At 36.9% G+C, this 14,303-nt stretch overlaps 1 pseudogene; it reads left to right on the top strand.

Annotated features, from left to right (window-relative positions):
- Window positions 1–6,484: 6,484 nt before the first annotated feature.
- LOC109437906 (large ribosomal subunit protein eL15-like) overlaps window positions 6,485–14,303 on the top strand; it is a 30,333-nt pseudogene continuing 22,514 nt past the window's right edge.

The following is a 14,303-nucleotide window of genomic DNA, read 5'->3' as shown; positions in this document are numbered from 1 at the left end:
AGATAAGGCACAAGGAAAAAGGAGAGGCTAGATAAATACTATCTTTAGAATTGACTTCTTTCAGCAGTACCTAAGAACAGCAACCACCATGATGAGGAAAAATTATTAGATAGTCATTTATTTCCTTTCTCATTAAGTAAAGCACATGAAGCACTTAGTTCAATAGCCTGGTGGCTACTTAGGTAAAGATGATGATAATAATGACTATTACTTATGCAGAAAGCTTTCCCTGCAGTAACCTTCAAATTCAACTTTATCTTGGGCCATTTCTCCTAGTGAACACATATAATTAGCATAGATTGCTATATATATTTTTCTCTACACATCTATGCATAGTAATATCTCATTAATTTGTCTTTTCTTCTTTAAGATTAGTTTCAAAAATTAAGGAAAAAGCTATGCTATCTCAAACACTATATTCAACAAATGGTAGCTATTATTAGTATTATTTATGCTTGATGGAGTAGTGTCCAATTCAATCAATCTGTACGACCTCCTCAAAGAACAAAATCTATGTTTCTTTTCCTTGGTGAAGGTACAGTGAAGCAGACATACTCATACATTGATGATAGATGTGCAATTTTGTATACTTCCCAAGGGCAAATCAAAAATTTTAAACAAAAAATATGTACCCTTTTACCCATTTCAGTTAATTTGTTCTAAGGACATAATTATAAAAAGCACAAAGATTTCTTTATAGGAATATTTATCAAAGCTGTGTTTATAATATTAAAGTAAATGTTTAACAATAGGATATCTGATGATTAAAGTATGATATAATTTTCTTACATGGCTATTAAAATCTTAAAATGTAATATGTATTGGCATTGAAATATTTATAAAATATTGCTAGTTGAAAAAGCAAGTAACAAGATAGAATGTTCATATGACACTATTTGTTTTTAATTTTCTATACATATGTGTAAGAAAGACTGAAATGACATTTGTCTTTAGGTAATGGGTGATTTATGTTATTTTTCCTTCCTATGTTCTCCCAGTGTTCTTCAATAAGCATGTATTATTTTAGAAATTAGGAGGGAAAGTTAGCAATTGGTACCTTTTACCAATGAAAGCAGGAGATGGAAGATGCCTAGAAGCACTTTTATTCCAGCTTCATGATTTTCAAGCTTCCCTTCCTTCCCTTTATAAAGGGTACCAGGGAATGTTAGGTGGAATGGGGAGAGGAAGTGGAATAAAGCTATTTGCCTTCTTACATGAGTGTCGGAGGGCTGCTTAACCCTAAGACTCTGATTCTATCATTCAAGCAAGGCTCCTGAGAAATTACTCACTGGCTACACCTCTACCAAATGCATTATCCATTCCTGTACAGTGATCCTGGTCCCAAGCATTGCCTGTTTTCCTGCCTGGTTAACTGAGCTAGTCAACAAACTCCCTCTACTGCTCTTCCTAAAACCTATAGAGCTTAAGGACAACTGGCAAGAAAGACTTGCTTTGTTTCCTCTTGGACCTCTCTTCCCACCCTGGAGAGTTAGAGGCACTTGCCAGATAGAATAAACTCCAGGCCACCAAATTAGCCTCTCCTAGTATTATCACTGAATGAATCAAAACAGTAGAAGAGGAAGAAAGCTTTTCATAATTATTTTACTGCTCTTGCCATAAGCACAGGGAGGAGAGGTGGCCACACAGTACATCATACCACCCCAAATTTCTCCAAGCAAAAATTTTATAACTGTTGGAAATGTAATGAACTTATCAAAAGTACCTGAAATCAGGTACTTAATGTCAATCACACTTCTATTTGTCCTGTGAGAGCATGAAACTCACATTTTCAATATGACACAAGATAAAAGCTGAGCACTATTACATCTGTGTAATCAATAAGTCTAAACATTTTAGTTACACCATTCATGTGTCCCACCATAAAATCCATACTCATATATCATGTGTTGTACTAATGTAGAAAGGAAGCTGGATGTGAAAATCAGGGAATGTCTGTTACTCTCTCTGACCCTCCAAACGATATTTTTCCACCTCATGTTACTCTTTTCATTAGTATGGTGGCTCTTTAAAGCAGCCTACTTTTTAAGTCATTGATGTATGTGCCAGGACCCCTGAGGGTATTGGAACAAGGGCAGGGTATATGCAGCCAAGAAATAATTCATTCAACACATTAAATCTCTGGTTAAAAAGAAAAAAAAAAGAGGCCTAAACTGTACCTTTCAAGATCCCAGTTCTAATAGAACATGTTCACCTAAACTATAAACTCATAAAATGTAATAAATATTTGTTGTATTTCCACCCACTCTGTATTTTCATACCATGGAAAGATTTTTTATGGAAGTCTTTATTCCTTAGATCATTTTATTTTATCTTCCCTGTAACTTTTTCTGGACAGCTTTCTTCCTTTTGCCTTGACATGTAGTGACTAAACTTAGATACAGTGTTCCAGGATTATTATTAAGGTTTTGTATTAAACCATGTTAATGTTTTGTATTGCACAGTTTTTTCCTAATACATTTTTTATTTTTAAGATAATCCATTATTTTTATTGAGATATAATTGACATATAATATATTAGTTTCAAGTGTACAACATAATGATTTGATATTTGTATATATTGTAAAATGATCACCACAATAAGTCTAGTTACCATCCATCACCATATATAATTACATAATTTATTTTTCTGCGGTAAGAATTTTAAAGATCTCTGTTAGCAACTTTGAAATATATAATACCATATTATTAACTATAGTCATCATTCTGTACATTACATCTCCATGACTTATTTATTTTATAACTGGAAGTTTGAACTATTTGACCCCCTTCACCCATTTCACCCACCCCATCCCCCACCTCTGACAACCATTAATCTGTTCTCTATATAATGAGCTGTATTTTTTTTTAGATTCCACATATAGGAGACATCATATAGTATTTGTATAGATTTCCTCTTTTTTATGGTTGAATAATATTCGTGTGTGTGTGTACCATACTTTCTTTGTCCATTCATCCATCTGTGGACACTTAGGTTGCTGCCAACTAATACATTTCTTAATGATGTCTATATCTCTATAATGAGTCCCTAATCCTTTATCAGAGTTGTATCTAATATTTTGGACTTTGGGTAATTGTTTTTTTGCAAATTCATTTATTCTTACCCACAATGAAAATCATTCACACTTTTTTTATCTGCTCAGTTTTGGGAGAGTTTCTGAAGTTCTCAACTTAGGCCTGGCAGTGTATCATCTAAATACTGATGCACAAAGGCAATTTGTGAAAGGAAACCTTAACTAAGGGTCAAGCTGTCACAGCTTTTAGCATTGGCTCTGCTTCTAATTGGCTGTATAATACTGAGAAGATTACCTGGAGTCTCTTTCCTCTTCTGTTAAGAGGGAGTTCATCATGAATTCCCTCTTCCATATTTAAATTCTCTAGTAGTAAGGAGAAACCTTGTCTCCATTTCTTGGATAGTCCCAAGTTCTCCATCTGTTGATGAGTAAAAAGAACATCTCCTTGAAAGTGGAATGCATGTCACTGGCTGTAAAATAATATAAAATTCAGCAAAGAATTCAGAAAATGAATCACAAACATAAGGGAGGATGCAAAGAAGCATTTAAACTTTTGCTTGAATTCATATATTTGCATTATTTTCTACAAAGTTAACATGAATAAGGGTAAGAATGATTAAATCCATTCAAACCTACACAAGAATATATCTACTCACTTCAAATACTGAGTAGACCAAACTATGTAGAATTCTACACTGATTGGCCTAAATTAACTACAGAAAGAAAAACATTTTTTCTGAAAGGTTGTTCTTTGTGTTTGAAAACGTTGTTTCTTAATATATGTTTTCTTGGACAGACACATAATCATCAGCAAGTTTTACACCTGACTTATTTTTATTGTTGGCTCCCATGTTTTCAATAATGTGAAATGTCAACCTAGAACAATATTGTTCTAAAACATCTCTTATTAGCCAGTTTTTAGAATTAGCAGTTCATCAACCCCACCCTGAGGAATAGTGATGATTATGTTCCCTGATTATATTCCCTAATTAACACATAATGGTGATTATATTCCCTGATTAACACACAAAAGCCAATTCATGATGTGGCTGAAGTATATTGTCAATAGATTATTTCAAATTGTAACAGAAAATACTTTTGGGGAATGGTTCCCAAAAGGTCAGTTGAAAACTAGAAGAAATTTTAGTCAAAACCAGGGTTTGCAGAGGCAAATGGTCTGGAGTGGTATTTATGGTTGGAAGTTACCTAATAGGCACCAGAAATATAAAGTCCATCATCCTGTGGTAAACTTAAATTTACCTCAGGATGTTCAAAAAGAAGAAGTTTCAAGGAACATAAGGATGGAAGAGGGAAGAAGCAAAGAAAAGGAAAATAGTTCTTACTGATTAACAGCCTAGTAGCTAGGCTATCTGCTTTGCCTGAATGAATTGCAGTTTGGTAGCATAACCATTATTACTTTAGTTGACATCAGCATAGTAGTAAAATAGGGTGACTTTGTAACAAAACAATCTTTGGATCATTCACTACAATTCTAGACCTAAAAGTATCTTCTTTCTGGTATCTCTCTTTCAAGGTGACTCTGAAGTGTTTTATATGCATTCATAAATCACAAGTGTCCCCATTTATAGGTGGTTCCCACTACTCTGTCTGTCATTCCTATCTTGGCTTCTTGATCACTTGAAGCTTTATAATCTACCATGAAATCACCTTTCCTGGCTACCAGTGTCTTTCCAATGTTAATTATGCATCACTTAAATGGATAGCCAGGATTTTATTTAACAATCATAACATTGAAGTAGAGAAGAAAACCTCCTTTATTGTGACGGGCCAGCCGCCACGAGTCGATCAGTACCTGAATGGGGGAGTGGGAATGAAATAAAAGACACACACAAATGCTAATGCGGCCGGTCTTCAGTCATGCTGAAGCCCTGAGTTTATTATCTCTAACCAATATATACAGTTTGAGTACGTGCAGTTAAACGAAGAAGATATGTATTATCTCAGTGAAAGTAAATCTTTCCAGCCTCAACCTTACTTTGACATAGAAGATACAAGGTCACTGAAACTCACAAAAGTAAATATCTCAAGGAGACAGAACCTACCAATTGTCCAGAAAGCCCTTAGTTTTCTGTGTCTGGGAACTGGCCGTTTTCACCACATTCCTCAGCAGCCGTTAGGCGCTTCTCAGATAAGGCAGAGGCAATGTTATGGGGGCAGAAACCAAGCCAGTCTGCAAGGTTCAGGGTTGCAAGAAACCATGGCTCCCTACACTTTATCCCCTACACATCATCTGCTCTACTACAAGGCCAAAAAGCAAAAGCACCTCAAGCTTTTGTTTCTAATCTACTTTAAGAACTTACATATAGCTCTTCCATTTTATTCACTCCTTGGGTCAGTTATAGGCCATGTTTCCCAGGAAAGGACCAGAAGTCATCACCATCATATGGCCCTTACTGTCACTCACGTTATTACACTTACAATCATTCTTCATCTGCTATCCCCACCAGGCTTCTCAACCAAGTTTGAATATCTTGACTCTCATTTTCCTCAAAATAAGTCAGTGCCTTCACTCTTAGGTCAAGATTCTGAAAGAGTACAAGAAGTCATTTTTATTCCTCTACAATCAAATACATGGTGATAGAAGAACAAATGACTCTAGGTGATGAACACACAATGTGATATACAGATGATGTATTACAGAATTGTACACCTGAAACCTATGTATCTTTCCTAACCATTGTCACCCCAATACATTTTAATTAAAAAAATATATACTTTCCTAAAAGAAAATATGTATGCCCTTAGTCTGAGGAGGCATCTCTTAGCCCCAGCTCATCCAGTTGTTGTCACACATGAGGTTTGGTAGCCCTGATCCAAATAAACTCCAGCTAAGAGACACAGAGACACAGTGCTTTCCCTCAAATCCTGTAACTACATTTTGTAAATAAGTGATTTTTGATTTCTGGCTACAGAGAGACAGATTTCTGGAGCTTTAAAAAGCTATGAGAAAATATGCTTAATATTATTGGTTACTAGGAAATTGTAAATCAAAACCACAATGAGATACTACTTCACACTCACTAGAATGGCTATAACAAAAAGCAAATAGATGATTAGTGTGACAAAGATTTTGAGAAATTGTAACACTCAGAAACTGCTTGTGGGAATGTAAAGTGGCGTGGCCACTTTGAAAGGCAGTTTGATGGTTTCTCAAAAATTTAAACATAGAATTACATATAATACAGCAATTTCATCTCCAGGGCTCTACCCCAGAAAAATGAAAACACAAATATTCAGAAAAAGTGAATATGTAGGGCCAGCCTGGTGGCTCAGGCAGTTGGTGCACCGTGCTTCTAATGTCAAAGGCCGCCAGTTGGATTCCCACATGGGCCCAGGTGAGCTGTGCCCTCTATAGCTAAGATTGTGAACAACAGCTCTTCCTGGAGCCTGGCTGTCATGAGCAGCCAGAGGTTGGTGTGTGCTGCTGCGGGATGCTGTGTGCCTCCATGAGTGGCCGATGGACAGCACAAGTGGCCGTCAGCCAGTGTGAGCAGCCAGCAGCCAGCGATAGCTGCCATGAGCTGTTGTGAGTGGCCAACCGAAGACTGGCAACCAACTGCCTCAGCCGGGGGGAGTACAGGGCTCATAATATCAGATTGGGCCAGGGAGCTGTGTCCTACACAACTAGACTGAGAAACAATGGCTTGAACCAGAGTGGGGCGGGGCAGATGAAAGGGAGGGAGAAATGAATAGGCAAACGTTCATACTAACATTACTCATGATAGCCCCAAAGTGGAAACAACCCAACTGTTCATCAACTGATGAATAAACAAAATGTGGTATATTCACACAAAGCAATATTATTCAACCGTAAAAATGAATGAAGTACTGATACATGCAACAACATCAAAGAACCTTAAAAACATTATGCTAAGTGAAAGAAACGAGACATAAAAGGCTTATAATATTCAATTGATATGAAATGTCCTGAATAGGCAAATCCATAAATGTAGATTGGCGGTTGCCAGGGGTTGGGGTGAGGCAATGGGGAATAACTACTAATGGGTACAGATTTCTTTTTTGAGATGATGAAAGTGTCCTAGACTTAGATAGTGGTGATGGTTGCACAACTCTTAGTTTACCCATTTAATTGTACCCTTTAAATGGATAAACTATAAGTATGTGAACTGTACCTCAATAGAAATAAAAGATTGAAACAGAGTAGATTGGCGGTTGCCTGGGCCTGTGATTGGGAATAAGAATTGTCTATACATTGATGGGAGATTTGGGGGGGAATGAAGTAAATGTTCTAAAATTAGATTGTGGTGATAGTTGCACAACTCCATGAATTTATTAAAGGTTACTGAATTGTGTACTTCAAGAAGTGAATATTATCATATGTAAATTAAAATGCAATAAAACTGCTCTTTGAAAAAGATATGTCTGGAAGCAGGTTCAGGATAGCAGATTAGGTAAATGCTGTGCCTGCTGCCTCCCAGGATCACATCAAAATTACAAATAAATTATAGAATAATCAACCTCAAGACTCATCTGAAGACTAGTTGACCAGAACCCCTATAACTAAGGATCTAAAGAAGAGGTCACCATAAGATTGATAGGAGGGGTGGAGACGTAAAATGGGCTAACCCCAAACCCTCAGATATTGGTTGAACGTATGGAGGGACACCTCCATGGCGAGGGTTCCCCCAAAGAAGGGAGGTGGTCCAACCCCACACTGAGCTCCCCAGTCCGAAGTTCCTATACTGGGAAGAGGAAATGCCATTACATCTGGCAGTGAAAATCAACAAGGACTCTGTCTGTCCCAGTGAGACTGAGGGCAGCTGAAAACCCAGATGCTCTCTTATAGGGACTGCACACAGTCTCACTTGCTTACAAACACTCACCTGATCTCTAGTAGAGGGGCAGCAACTCGAAAGCCACCAAAGACATACAGAGAAAGAATGAGTTGTGTGGCTGTGGGATGAGGGCTGGAGGGACCATCCATTGTCTCTCTATGGAGCCTACATGTAGCCTCACATGTAGCCTATAGGACGGTGCCATCTTTTCTATGTTGAGCCCTACCCCAAAGGGTCAAATCTGAGACCACATTGGTCTGGTAAAATCTGCACATGTGTACCACATTTGTGACACCCTGGGTCCCCACCCCACAGAGCTAGTACTGCATTGACAGGGGCACTCTCAGCTATGGAGAGGCTGGCCCCGCCCCAAGAACTGCGGAAGCCGAGTATAACAGCTAATGGCCCACTGTGGCCTGGGCAACTTTTGGTGCTGGGCAGTGACACAAAACTTGTGCAACAGCCTCTCTTGGGCAGTTCTTTGGAATTTGCAAGCCCAAGGCAAGTGGTGGCTTGCTATGGTGTTTTCAGGTTTTTCTTTTTGCAAAGTGGTAGCAGGCCCAGCACATGTGCAAGAACTGGAAATGCATTAACTTGAAAAAGTACCACCCACACCCCATAACTCCCTGGAACCCAGCCCCACACACCTAGGAATGCATTACTAGGGCAGTTTCAGCACCAGGTCAACCAGCCTGGCCCACGAACCTAAGAAGGCTCTTTCAACAGCTGAGACTTATGGGCAGCCAATAGGTGGCAACAGGCACAGGGGGCTGTGGGCGTTTTGCTAAGCTGCCCCAGAACCAATACTGGTGGGCTTGGTTCACAGCAAGGCCACCGCCACAGGCCTCTAGGTCCAGCACAGGCAGCAGCCAACAACATACAGTTGTGTAGTTCCTACTGGGTAACCCCAGGCTGGTCATAGGCAAAGTTGAAATAGGCCTGCACAAGAATGCCTCCAAAGAAACACCAGAGACAAAGCACCCAGATACCAGCTTCAGACCACACCAGAGCACTTTGTTAGCTTCACAAGTGGCACTTCCAAAAGGTAGACTTAATAGGCACAAGAGCTCATGGGGGCGAATCCCCACTCAGACGGGTCAGCCCTCACACAGCAGCTCATATACTATGAGCAAAGCCAAAACTCACAGTCAGTCAGACTAGGAGTCAATCCTACCCACTGATGCACTGAAAGCAATCTAAGCTCAACTATAACAGGAGAATACATGCAACACACACAAAGGGCACTCCTGGAATACATGCACAGGAGATCAGATAAATTGCATCATTGGACCAAACAGGACACACACTACCTAAGGCCAGCCAGCAAAGACTGAGAGACATGGGAGATCTACCTAATACATAGAAGCAAACACAAAGAGGCAACCAGAATGCGGAAACAAAGAAACATGTCCCAAAGAAAAGAACAGGAGAAACCTCCAGAAATAGAACTAAATGAAATGGAGGAAACCAACCTACCAGAGACAGAGTTTAAAACACTGGTTATAAGAATCCTTAAGGAACTTAGCGAGAATGTCACCAGAGATAAGCATAAAGAAGAACATAGAAACCATAAAAAATTATCAGAAATAAAGAATATAATAACAGAAATGAAGAATGCACTAGAAAGAATCAATAGCAGATTAGATGAAGCAGAGTGTCAAATCTGTGATTTAGAAGACAAGGTAACATAAAACACCCAATCAGAACAGTAAAAAGAAAAATAAATGAAGGTAGTTTAAGGGACCTTTGGGACAACATCAAGTGTAACAACATTCACATCATAGGAGTACCAGAAGGAGAAGAGAGGGAGCAAGGGATTGAAACCTATTTGAAGAAATGATGACGGAAAACTTCCCTAACCTGAGGAAGGAAATAGACATACAAGCCCAAGAAGCACAAAGAGTCCCAAATAGATGAACCCAAACAGGACCACATTAAGACACATCATAATTAAAATTGCAAAGGCTAAAGACAAAGAGAGAATCATAAAAGCAGCAAGAGAAAGACAATTAGTTACTGATAAGCGAGTTCCCATAATACTATCAGCTGATCTCTTAACAGAAACTTTGCAGGCCAGAAGGGAGTGGCAGGAAATATTCAAAGTGATTAAAAACAAGGGCCTACAACCAAGACTACCCAGCAAGGTTATCAATTAAAATTGAAGGAGATAAAGAGCTTCCCAGACAAGAAAAAGCTAAAGGAACTTATTACTACTGAGCCAGTATTACAAGAAATGTTAAAAGGACTCCTTTAAGCAGAGGAAAGGACAAACAAACAAACGAAGATAAAAATGTGATGAATAAAATGGCAATGACTATGTACCCATCAATAATCATTTTTAAATGGAAATGGATTAAATGCTCCAATGTAAAGACATAGGGTACCTGAATGGATGAAAAAACAAGACCCATGCATATGCATGGTTTACAAGAGACCCACCTCAGATCAAAAGACACACACAGACTGAAAGTAAAGGGATGGAAAAAAGATATTTCATGAAAATGGAAATGAGAAAAAAGTTGGGGTAGCAATACTTCTATCAAACAAAATAGACTTTTAATTAAGACTATAATAAAAGACAAAGTAAGACATTACATAATAATAAAGGGATCAATCCAACAAGAGGACATCACCCTAGGAAACATTTATGCACTCAACATAGGAGGAACTTAACGTATATATATTGACTAACATAAAGACAAAGATTAACAGTAACACAATCATAGCAGGGGACTTTAACATCCCACTGACACCAATGGACAGATCTTCCAGACAGAAAATCAACAGAGAAACAGTGTCCTTAAATGACATTAGATCAGATGGATTTAATTTACACTTTTAGAGCATTTCAACCCAAAGCAGCAAAGTATACATCCCTTTCAAGTTCACATGGAACATTTTCCATGATACACCACATGTTAGGCCATAAAACTAGTCTCAATAAATTTAAAAAGATTGAAATCATATCAAATGACTTCTCTGACCACAGTGGTATGGAAGTAGAAATCAAGTACAAGAAAAAAACTGAAAGACACATAAATACATGGAGGCTAAATAACATGCTGGTAAATAATGAATGATTCAACAATGAGATCAAGGATTAAGACAAACAAAAATGAAAATACAACAACTCAAAATCTATGGGACACAGCAAAAAGCAGTTGTAAAGGGGAAATTCATAGCCATGCAGGCCTAACTAAAAACAAAAACAAAAACAAAAAAACTCAAATAAACAGTTCCAATTTACGCCTAAAGGATCTGGAGAAAGAACAACAAACAAAGCCCAAAGTGAGTACAAAGAAGGAAAAATTAAAGCTCAGAGCAAAAATAAATGAAACACAGGCTAAAACTACAAAAATGCAAAAAAAAAAAAAAAAATCAATGAAACCAAGAGTGTGTTTTTTTTTTTTTTAAGATAAACAAAATTTACAAACTTTTAACCAGACTCATCAAGAGAAAAAAAGAGAGGAGCGAAATAAATAAAATCAAGGATGAAAAGGAGAAAATGGCAACAGACAACACAGAAATAAAAAAGAAAATTAAGAAAACACTATCAGAAATTAGATGCCAACAAACTGGACAACTTGGAAGAATTGGAAAAATTCCTAGTATCATACAATCTTCCAAGTCTGAATCAAGAAGAAGCAGAAAATCTGAACAAACCAATTACAACTAACAAAATCAAATCAGTTATCAACAGGCCCCCAACCAAAAAAGTCCTGAACCAGATGGTTTCACTGGTGAATTTTACCAAACACTCAAAAAAGAATTAACACCTACTCTTCTCAAACTATTCCACAAAATTCAAGAGGAGGGAAGTCTCACAAGCTCAATTTAGAAGGACACCATTACCCTGATTCCAAAACAAGAAAAAGACATCACAAAAAAGGAAAACTATAGGCCAATATGCCTGATGAACATAGATGTAAAAATCCTCAACAAAATCTTAGAAAACCGAATTCAGCAAAACATTAAAATGATAATACAACACAATCAAGTGCTATTCATTCCTGGTATGCAAACTTTGTTCAATATCCACAAATTAATTAATGTGATACACCAAATAAACAAAATGAAAAACAAAAATTATATGATCATATCAATGGATGCAGAAAAAGCATTTGACAAAATCCAGCACCTACTGGGGGTGCCAAAAAATGTATACACATGACTTGTATTCATCTTTTGTTATCAGTATATATTGACTATTACAATTTTAATAAATACAGTTTTTCCTTTCTTAAAATGTGTATAAATTTTTTTGGCACCTTCTATATTTATGAGAAAAACTCTCAGCAAAGTGGGAATAGAGGGAACATAAGAGGTCAGACAATTAAGTTATCGAACTCATCCTAGAAAAAGTGCTACATAACTCATTGCTGAATATCACTACAGTCACCTTTGAAGTACTCCCCTTTGGAAGCTATGCACCAATGCCAGAGCCTAGTTCACACTTCAAAGCAATTTTGGAACTCTTTTTCTGGAATAGCCATCAGAGCTATCGTCGTATTACACTTGATGTCCTGAATGTCATCAAAATGTCTTCCTTTCAATATTTCCTTTATCTTTGGGTAAAGAAAGAAGTCACTGGGGGTCACATCAGGTGAATAAGGAGGGTGTTCCAATACAGTTATTTGTTTACTGACTAAAAACTCCCTCATAGACAGTGCCCTGTGAGCTGGTGCATTGTTGTGAGGCAACAGCCATGAATTGTTCCTGAAAAGTTCAGATTGTCTAACTTTTTTTCATTCAGCATTTTCAGCACTCTCAAATAGTAAACTTGGTTAACTGTTTGTCCAGTTGGTACAAATTCATAACAAATAATCCCTCTGATATCAAAAAAGTTTAGCAACATCATTGCAACAATTTCTCGGACTTAATTGTCATAACTTGTATCTCAACATAATAAAGGTCACCTATGACAAACCCACAGCTAACATCATACCCAATGGGAAAAAGTTAAAGCATTCCCCTTAAGATCAGGCACAAGACAAGGATGTCTACTTTCACCACTTTTATTCAACATAGTACGGGAAGTTCTAGCCACAGCAATCAGACAAGAAAAAAATAAAATAAAATAAAAGACATCCAAATTGGTAAGGAAGAGGTAGAACTGTCATTATTTGTAGATGACATGACACTATATAGAGAGAGCCACAAAGATTCCACCAAAAAAAACTATTAGAACTGATACATGTATTCAGTAAAGTACCATGATATGAAATTAACATTGAGAAATTGTTTGCATTATTATATACCAATAATGAATTATCAGAAAGTGAAATTAAAAAAACAATCCCATTTACAATTGCATTTAAAAAATACTTAGAAATAAATTTTACCGAAAAAGTAAAAGACCTCTACTCAGAAAATTATAAGACATTGAAGAGAGAAATTAAGGAACATACAAATAAATGCGAACATATACCATGCTAATGGATAGGAAGAATTAATATAGCAAAAAGTCCATAGTACCCAAAGCAATCTATAGATTCAATGCAATTCCTATCAAAACATTAGATTGGTGCAACAGTAATTGCAGTTTAAAAGGTTAAAAATTAATTACAAAATCTACAATTATTTGTGCGCCAACCTAATTCCAATGGCCTATTTCACAGAGCTAGAACAAATAATACTAAAATTTATGTGGAAGTATAAATGACCCCTATGTAAACATGGCAATCCTAAGAAGGATGAACAAAGCAAGAGGTATCAAGCTACCTGATATCAAATTATACTACAAGGCCATAGTAATCAAAACAGTATGGTATTGTCATTAAAACAGACACATAGATCAGTGGAAGAGAATAGAAAGCCGAGAAATAAATCCATGTCCATATGGTCATTTAATCTATGACAAAGGAAGCAAGAATATACACTGGGATAAATACAGTTTTTCAATAAATGGTGCTGGGAAAAATGGATAGATACATGCAAAGAAGTGAAAGTGGACCACCTTATTACACCATATACAAGAATAAACTCTAAATGGATTAAAAACTTAAATGTAAGACTTGAAACCATAAAACTCCTAGAAGAAAATACAGGAGGTAAACTCTCAGACATTACCCTTGGTAATATTTATACTAATATATCTCCTTGGGCAATGGGAAACAAAAAAACAATAGACAAATGGGACTACATCAAACTAAAAAGTGTTTTGTTTTGTTTTTCACAACAAAGGAAAACATGAACAAAATGAAAAAACATCCTAATGAATGGGAGAAGATATTTGCCAATGATACATCTGATCAGGGGTTAATATCCAAAAGTTATATTAAAAAAACTCATAAACTCAACACACAAAAAAGAACAATTCAATTAACAAATGGGCAGAGGACCTGAACAGATGTTTCTCCAAAGAGGACATACAGATGGCCAGTAGATACATGAAAATATGCTTAACGTCACTAATCATCAGAGAAATGCAAATAAAAACCACAATGAGATACCA

Source organism: Rhinolophus sinicus, chromosome 18 (assembly GCF_057876585.1).
Source record: "Rhinolophus sinicus isolate RSI-liver-muscle chromosome 18, RSI-T2T, whole genome shotgun sequence".
Taxonomy (NCBI): Eukaryota; Metazoa; Chordata; class Mammalia; order Chiroptera; family Rhinolophidae; genus Rhinolophus; species Rhinolophus sinicus.
The sequence above is the reverse complement of the archived record's forward strand: the minus strand, read 5'-3'. Positions and strand labels throughout refer to the sequence as shown.